Source organism: Panthera tigris, chromosome A2 (assembly GCF_018350195.1).
Source record: "Panthera tigris isolate Pti1 chromosome A2, P.tigris_Pti1_mat1.1, whole genome shotgun sequence".
NCBI lineage: Eukaryota > Metazoa > Chordata > Mammalia > Carnivora > Felidae > Panthera > Panthera tigris.
Window position 1 is genome coordinate 23,489,405 of NC_056661.1, and position 9,404 is coordinate 23,498,808.

A 9,404-nucleotide genomic window follows, 5' to 3' on the forward strand; every position below is an offset into this window, starting at 1 on the left:
TTTCCTTCTTAGAATTTGGTTCAGCTTCCCCAGCCAAGGTTCCTAGTTCCCTCTTCTTTGTTCTCAAAGAACAAAGAGTAAAAGTACTCCCTCAGCAGCCCAAGGGCTCTGAAGATGGATTCTTCTAGCAGTTCTGCATCCTTGAGAGAGTTAATCAATCTCTCTCTCTTCATTGCTTTCCCATCTGTAAAATGGCTCATCCTCCAATAATTCCCATATCTACCACAGGGCAAGCCTGTTAGTTTGACCTTCAAAGTATCTCTCAGGTCTTTGCCTTTTTGTACATTTCCACAGCCACCATGCTAGTGTCTCTTTCCAATATTATCTAGATTTGTATCTGATAATTATAATAGATTAGTAGCTAATCTATTATAATGCATCCTGGGCTCACTATAATGCACCCTCTACAATGCAGCCAAAGCCATCTTTTAAAATGCCCATCAGCACTGTGCCCCTCCAGATGCCACACACTCCAATGGCTTCTCAGTGCTGTGGTGAGGATGACATCCCTCCCCACATGGCTTCTAAGGGCCTTCTGGGGCTGACCTCTCCTGTTCACATCATACCACATTCTCCTGACTTGCTTTCAAGCTCATCCAGTTCTCTGCACACTGTCCTTCTCCCTCTTGCTGGAATACTTCCCGCATCTCACCTGTTTAATTCCTCTTCGCCCTTCAGATGGTCACATCCTCAGAGAAGCCCCCTCTGCCTTTTCTGAGAGATCAACCCTCCCCCCCCCCCCGCCTCCAGGGTGCACTCCTCTAGCTCTGTCACTTTTTTGGTAGCACTTACCACAGTCGTCCCATCTCATCGATATTTTGCGATATTTGATGAACGCTTGTCTCTCTGACTAGACTCAAGTCTCATAACCATAGACACTGTGCCTCTTCTAGGATTGACACTCAGTGGGTATTGGTTGAAAAATGAATACCCCTTTGGGTTAATGTCAGAGTAGAGGAAATAATACATGGCATGGCTGAAGAACGGCATCACACAAGCAAAAGTACTCCATGCTAGCGGTGCATCAAGCTGCTGCTATGTCAGGGAGAGAACTTTACACATAGTTTTATCACTCTCTTACCATTTTCTAGTGTGAGTTCTTATTTAGAAGCCTGTTCTCTACCATTCCAAAAATGCCTTGAAGGTGGGGCTAAGTCACAGTCCTCTGGAGCCTCCAGCACCTGGTTCAGTGTTTGTGCTCAGTAAGGTCTCAGTGAGTGTGCAGTGAGGCTGTGAGAGCTTCAACAGGTGAATGAAGTTGTTTAACCATCAGATGCTTCTATTTCCCCATGGAAATGGTGGCAAGATGAAAATATGAGCACCTAACTCTTGGGCCGGTCATGAGGATTTAGCTGGATTGATATTTGCAAAGCGCCTAAAACGGCATTTGGCAAATTGTGAAGTTCTCTGCTTGTTCATTGAATATATGCAAATATGCAAGGCACCAGCCAAACGTAAAGAATTTGAGTCATCAGAACCATCACAGAAAACTTGTGTGGAGGGGAGAGGGGAGTTGGAGGACTGGTCATTTCTCTCTAAGCACACAAGATAGCATAGGTCCCTGCTTTAGAAAACCCTAAAGTGCTCATCCCTGACCTCTTTTCTTACATTCACATCTCATTTTCCTAACCACCCCTTACACATTTTTAAAGCCAATTATTAACTGTAGGATAGAATGGATTTTTCCCTAAAATTTTCTCCACTGTTCTTTAAAGCCATCGCCATTCCCTCTTGTTCATTTAATCAAACCGAAATTGGATTGTGAAACGGTCAAAGCAAGTCAGATCTGAAAATGCTCAGTTTGGACCTTTTCTTCTTTTATGATTATTAGTTTTGACCACATATGTGGATTTTTTTTAACCTTCTCCCAAAAGAATTCCACAGCTCTAAGTACAATCCCTTCTCAAAACATCAACTGACATGAAAGCAAAACTCTATCAATTCTCTGACTTCTAATAAAAATCTGATAAATTCCATATCTTACCAACAAACCCAGTGGTTGGCAGCTGAATAATTTAGTCACACTGGCCATTTAGCACCATGACAGTCAGTGTCTGAGTCACTTATGTTCAAGATGCTTGCTCTCGAAGGTACAGTGCTCTTTATAAGCCAAATGTAAGGCAGTCAGACCCCATCAGTGACTATCTGCTTGAGGTGATCCTTCCAGTTCTGAATGAGAAAATTCAAAGATGGCAGCTGTCTCTTTAGTATTCAGTTCATACTTGTGAAGCCCTCAACATTTTCCATTTAAACTTTATTGGTGTGAATCCCCCCTTGGAAATTAAGTCATGCTTTCAGTTCCTCACATCCCAGAACATAGCCCTTTTCCTTCAGAAGTAAATAGGGCAGTATCTTGGGCTTTTTCTGAACATCTTGTCAAAGCGAAAAATCCTTTTTTTTAGGGCCAGCATTCATCAGTTGTGCTTGTCTTTTACTCTGACTGAAAAAGAAAATGGCCCAGTCTTCCAACTGGCTATCCTCTGGTTGCCTTAATTCATGGGACGCCAAGAAGGGAAAAATTGGTAGGTTCAACAGTGTTGGACAAGGATAAACAGAATCATATCACATTAACTGTAATTTAGAGCATTTCAACACATCCCTGCTTCTGCCAAAGCCAGCAAGATCAGCCCCCATTGGAAAAAAAGGAGGAATGGGGTGGGGCTGGGAGGTAAAATGGAGAATCCGAATTTCTATTTTCTAAGCTCGAGTTTGAGAATTAGAGACCCATCAGCACTTTCTTGAATGTTTTGCTCATTCATGCTATAAAAATAAATATCACAAAATATTTTCTGGACTCAGCCTCGTCTGTTGCTAAAACCAAAGCCAACATGCTTCCAAACAGACTCACTGAGGCTCATTTCACAAGGACGGACGTTGTCAGGCTGGCAGGCAGCCACTGGAAGAGTTATTGAAATTCAATTCAAAATGATGTACTCTGCATGAAAATGCCCATTTATGAGCATTCAAAAGGATGGAGAATTTCTCAGGAAGATGACAGCAATGACAACTTCTAGGACCGACCAGTGTTGCCTGGAGATGATTACTCCAAAATACACACGCACTCCCAGAGCTTTGCTGGAGAGTCTTCTGAAGGCTGGGACTGTTTGTATTCAGATGAAATCTCTGTAGATTGAGCTATTTATTACAGACTGAGTAAACAAATATATGCAACAGGGGTTTGGTGAAATTTGTAGCTAAAATACCCGCAGCAGGGTCGACATCATGAATCCCAACCACCCGGCTTAGAACACCAGAGCCCAGGGCTGAAGAGACCCCTTTTTTACATGAGTGCTCCCCAACATATTCAGGAAAAGAACATCTGGAAGTTATGATCTCTCTAGAGAACCCCAGGAAATACTGATACCATTTTTTCCAGCACATGACCTAGGAACAATCTTTCTAGCTAAAACGATGGCTAGTTACGGATATGCGATTTCACAACTCAACCCTAAATATTGTACTTTTTGAAAAACTGTCATTCTCTCCAACAGGATTGAAATGATATCTATGAGGGCAGAGACTTAATCTCATTTACTGCTGCCTTCCCAGGGCCTGAACAAACTTCCTCAGAAATACCATATGGTCAAAATACATGTACCTCGACCTTTCGGAGTTCTTTCAGAAATTGTATTTGCTACTATTGAATTGGTAACTGAAACAGGTAGATATTTAAATAGATATTTAAATAGAATTTGTGAGAGAGGAGAATTCTCAGCAATTAAGAAAATATTAAGATTAATGTTCAGCAATTAAGAAAATGATATTCAGCAATACATCCTCTGCATTGGGAGAAGACAACCATCATAACATTTAAAGGTGGTTATTTCTTAGGTGTTTCTGAGGCTCACCTCTATTGAACACCAGCAACTGGCAGGAACAAAGTTTGAGAGTCATCATTCTAACCTGTTCTGACATTGCTGAGAACATGTATTTAGAATAAGATTATTTTATCTAGCAGGTCAGATTAGGAAACTTGATCCCCAGCTTGACTGATTTATGTCAATTAATGACCACAGTATAAAGGCATTATTATGAAGTGATTCTGTGTAGTTATGCAATGCCTTGAAGCCAGAAATATGAATCTCCACCTCCATATGGAGCTCAGTGTAGTCTTGTGGTCAGAGGGTGGAGGCATCATTCATTTATTTGATAAATAGTCTCTCGGGGCCTTTTCATGTGCCAGGTTCTATCCTAGGCCCTGGGAAGACAGTGGGGATTAGACCAAGTCACTGTCCTCACAGAAATTATTTTCTTCTTGTGGAAGAGAAAGATAGTGTTTTTTTTTTTTGTAATGTTTAATTTTTGAGAGAGACAGAGTATGAGTGGGGAAGGAGCAGAGAGAGAGGGAGACACAGAATCTGAAACAGGCTCCAGGCTCTGAACTGTCAGCACAGAGTCCGATGCGGGGCTCAGACTCGGGAATGGCAAGATCATGACCTAGGCTGAAGTCGGACACTTAACTGACTGAGCCACCCAGGCACCCTGAGAAAGATAGTTTTTAAAAGAGTGTAATAGAAGGTCACTTAGCAATAGGAGCTATGAAGAAAAATACAGTAAGACGAGGCAATAGAGGGGAAGGTGCTGATGATAGAAAAGGCTTCTCTGGGGAAGGAACATTTGAACAAATTCTTGAATTTAGTAAAAGCACGCACTATGTGATAATAGGGACCACTGACATCTGACAAGATCCCAAAGGGCTTTCTGGTCTGAAGCAGCATCACACAATGACAATCAGATGAGAACCATCCATTGCACAACTGTACTTGAGTGATGAAAATAATTGGAAACATCTTGTTTCTTCCACTAGGCTGGCAGAAATTTAGTGAGGTACACAGAAAAGGGGAAGGCATAAGGACACATAAGAAGGAAAATTCTAAACTCTAGGCCTGCCTAGTCATAATGAAAAGCGATGGGCAAGTTACTACATGAGACCCAAGTATTTATATGCAGGAAGTCTCTACCCTTAACTCCTAAATATTATCTTGGGGTTATTTTCATAATCAACATAAAAAAAGAGAGGCAATACGTATCTCAGCAGAAAGAGCACCAATGTTGGGGACAGAGAGATGACAATCAAAGTCTTGGCCTGTAACTTTCCAGCTATGCCAGCTTACATCTATTATCTCTCTGAATTAATCTGTACACTTGGAAAATGGAAACATCCGTGCTTGGTTTATAGAGTTGTGGCAATGTTCATAAAGGCCGAGCCCATCCTGCTGATAGTGGTGGACAGATAGTAATGTACACAAAGTTATACAGAAAACAGAAGGAAAAACTTCCCCTAAACCCCCCCTCCCCACCCCCCCAAAAAAAACCATCCAGTCTACTCATGGATTAGGTACATTCTCTTCACTTTTGTTTCCGAAATGAATGTCTATGCACATAGTCTCTTAAGAAACTTAAGAAAACCAACTCAAACTAACTGGCAACTAACTCCCACCTGAATTAGAAACATTAAAATCCACAGATGATTTTAAGAGGTTTAACCTTTTATAAACCAACCTTCTAATTAGAACAGGAATAAGCTCATGTTATCTAAAGGAGTATGAACTTAATCAGTACATATAAATGGATGTAAAACAGGTATTTTTTTCCGTTAAACATTGATCCTACATGTGTCCATCTCTACATTCATCCAACCAAGAGTACTTGCTGAAGTTTTGCTCTGTATCAGGCACTGGTTTACATGGTTGGGTTTCAGCGATAACAGACCAAGTTGATACTGACCGCCTGGAATATTCTAGTGCAGAAGACAGAGAAACACGATTACGAAATAAACCCCCAAGTAGCAAGAGGTATTACTAAGTGTTAGGAAGAAAATTCTATTTGGAAGAACTGGAGAACGAGTGACAACCTAGAGGAGGTAGGTTGGATATTGAAGAGGGTGGTGACCCATGGGCCAAGACACAGAGGAAATGAAAGAATGAATTGTGTCAGGATCTGGAGGAAGTGCATTCTACAAAGAGGGAGGAGCAAGGGCCAAGGCTCTGAGGCGAGAATGAACTAGACATGTTCCAAGCACGAGAGACCTGTTGAGGCTGGAGCCCTGGGCAAGGCAAGAGGGGGAAGAAATGAGCTTCAAGAGGGAGGAAGGGCCATGTCACCAAGGGCCTCATAGGTCCTAGTAAGGATTTGATAATTGATTCTAAGTGTGAGGGGAAACCTTTTAATTATATATATTTGTTTCTTTGTTTTCTAGCAAGGAAGTGATTTGATCTGATTTCCTTTTTGAAAATGCCTGTAATTGCTACAGGAGAAATAGAGGCTGCATGTCCTGGTGCAAGAGGTGGCAGGGTCTGGTTGTGGAGAAGGGAGAAGAGAAAAAAAAAAAAAAAGCCCAGACTGACCCATGAGGAAGTTACTACTCTAATATCCTCTAAAGAAATGGCAGGGGCTTAGAGTGGGTCACAAGGAGCAATCCCATTAGAGATTTAAAATCTTTATATTAAAGCAGAGGGAACAGAACCTCCTGGTGAAGACAGGACTGTATGAGGAAGAGAGAAATCAGGGACAATTTCTATTGTTTCCAGCCTGAGCACCTGGGCACATTTACTGAGATGGGGAGACAGGAAAAGGAGCAGATCTGAAGAGGAAATCGGGAGTTCTTTTTAAGGCATATTAATTTGAAATTCTCCTTACACATCAAGATAGCAACACTGAGCAGTCAGATGGAAGGGAGGCAAATATCCATGATTTGTTGCTGATGGGTGTAATTCCAGGAATAAAAACTCAGTAAATATGGCTCTCTTACCCCTTAAACTTTGGGAAATAACTTCATCTACTTTTTTCAAGAAGTAGATTCTTACCAACCTCACTAATTAAATAGATCTAAAACTCTTACACTCCATAACTCCTGAATACAGATTCTTTCTTAAGTGTATATAGAACATTCACCAAAATAGACCATATGCTGGAGCCAAAAGCAAATCTCAACAAATTTCAAAGGAGTATGTGTTCCACTTCGGTGCAGTTAAACTAGAAATCAATAGTAGAAAGATAACTAGAAAACCTCCAAATGCCTGGAAATTAGGCAACCCGATCCCATATAACCTATGAGTTGAAAAAGTAATTAAAATGAAAATCGGAAAATATTTTGAACTGAATAATGAAATGTGGCATATCACAATGTGGGGGATATAGCTTGACAAGTGTTTAGGGGTAAATTTGTGGCTTTAAATACATACATTAGGAAAGAACAGTGAAAATAAATTGCCTAAGCTTCCTTTCAATAAACAGATTAACAACTTAAACTCAAAGAAAGTAAAAGAAAGGAAATAATAGAAGCGAAAGCAGAACACAAAGAAATAGACAAAGATACACAAAAGGAGAAACTAACAAAGCCAGTTATTCTTTGAAAAAATAAGTTGATAAACCTTTGTTCAATTAGCAAAACTGATCAAGAAAAAAAGGAGAGAACACACATTACTGATACCAGGATTTTAAAAAGCCACATTATTGCAGATTATATAGACATTAAAAGATCATGCAAATAAATTAGACAAATTAGATGAAATGGATACAACTCTTATAAGACACAACTTATTAAAACTAACACAAGAAGAAATAAGAAATCTGTTAAAGAAATTAAAGCTTTAACTAAAAACCTTCCTACAAAGAAAACTCCAGGCTCAGATGGTCTCAAGGGTGAAGTCTTCCAAACACTTAACAAGAAATAATAGCAATTTTATGTAAACTCTTTCAGAGTTAAAAGAAAGGGAACATTTTTAAACTCATTTTATGAGGTCAGGATAACCCTGACACCAAAACATGACGAAGCCATTATAAAAGAAAACTACAGGCCAATCCCTCTCATAAACAAATAATAATTTCTTTTAAAAAGCAAATTTTCCTTAACATATTCCTTGGCTTCGTGTCTTTTTTGTTCAGTCAGACTAATTCGTAAGTACACTCGGGACACCTTTGCTGGCTCTAAGAAACACTTCAGGAGAGGAAATTTTCAAACTGGAGTGTATTTTAATTTTTTTTAATGTTTATTCATTTTTAAGAGACAGAGCATGAGCGAGGGAGGGGCAGAAAGAGAGGGAGACACAGAATCCCAAGTGGGCTCCAGGCCCTGAGCTGTCAGCACAGAGCCTGACACGGGGCTCGAACCCACAAACTGTGAGATCGTGACCCGAGCCGAAGTAGGACACTTAACCCACTGAGTCACCCAGGCACCCCTCATACTGGAGGTTTGCATTAAAAAGTAGGTGCCTGTAGTTCGCCTGATATCCCCGAAGATATATTTGTCTCCCCAGGACACAATTCATCATAATTCTGGATCAAACCTATCTTTTGGTCTGTTTAAAGAAAATAATTCAAATTAAGAGAGTAAAAGGACATCAATCAGCTCAGCTCACCAAAACTTATGTGCATGACAAGTATCTGCTAACACAAAGGATGCTACCAGTGAGATCATTCCTTGTTGTATGCTTGTGAGGAGCTGCAGGTGAAAACAAGCAGACAATCACATACTAGGAAGTACCCACATACAAAAGCCTTTTACAACCACTTGGCACCAATCATAGTGATGAAGAGCTATGATTTCAGTTAGACAACATATAGCAATACACCACCTCAAGTTATTTTTATATAATAAGTTATTGGATAAAAAGATAATAGTTTAATATTTTCCTTGCCTATATAAATGTCAAATACTTTCCTATGCCATTTTATTAATCTCAGAACTCCTGAAATGTGTTCACCTTGATCTGCCCATTTTGGAACACAAACCAGTTAGGCTAAACTATCAGCAGTGTACCTAAATAACCAAATTGGCTGATTCATCTTATTGAATTGACCGGTGGTTTCATACGTGCTTACAAATCAGTCAGCTGCAGTTGCCATACGTCAGTGGTCCCCAGATCAGCAACATGAGCATCACCTGGGAACTTGTTAGAAAGGCAAATCCTCTAACTCAGCTTAGAACCATTAAATCAGAAACCAAATCAGGAAACAGCAATCTGGGTTTTAACAAGCTTCTGATGCCCCCTCAAGTCAGAGGACCACTAAGTGAACCACAGATGATCCACGTGTTATCAATTTCATTCATTCATTCATTCATTCATTCATTCATTCATTCATTCATGCACATTCATATACAACGTCTTCCCCTAAGATACACACACACAGTTTTCAAAGAAACAAAAGGAAAAACTTATGGGAAAATAAAAGGCTACAGTAATTCAAAGTCTCCATTAAACAGGAGATCGGTTAATTGTGGTATTTTGGCTATGGCATAGATAGAATTGTGTATAGATTTAGGAATGATCTCTCTGGCTTTAATTCCACTCCTCTCTCGCTCAGGAACACGTATCTGAATTGCAAGTTGGTGTGAGTGACAGTGTGAGCCATCATTATGATTTGCACACAGGTAGAGTAGGAGATGGTTAAAAGACTGGGTG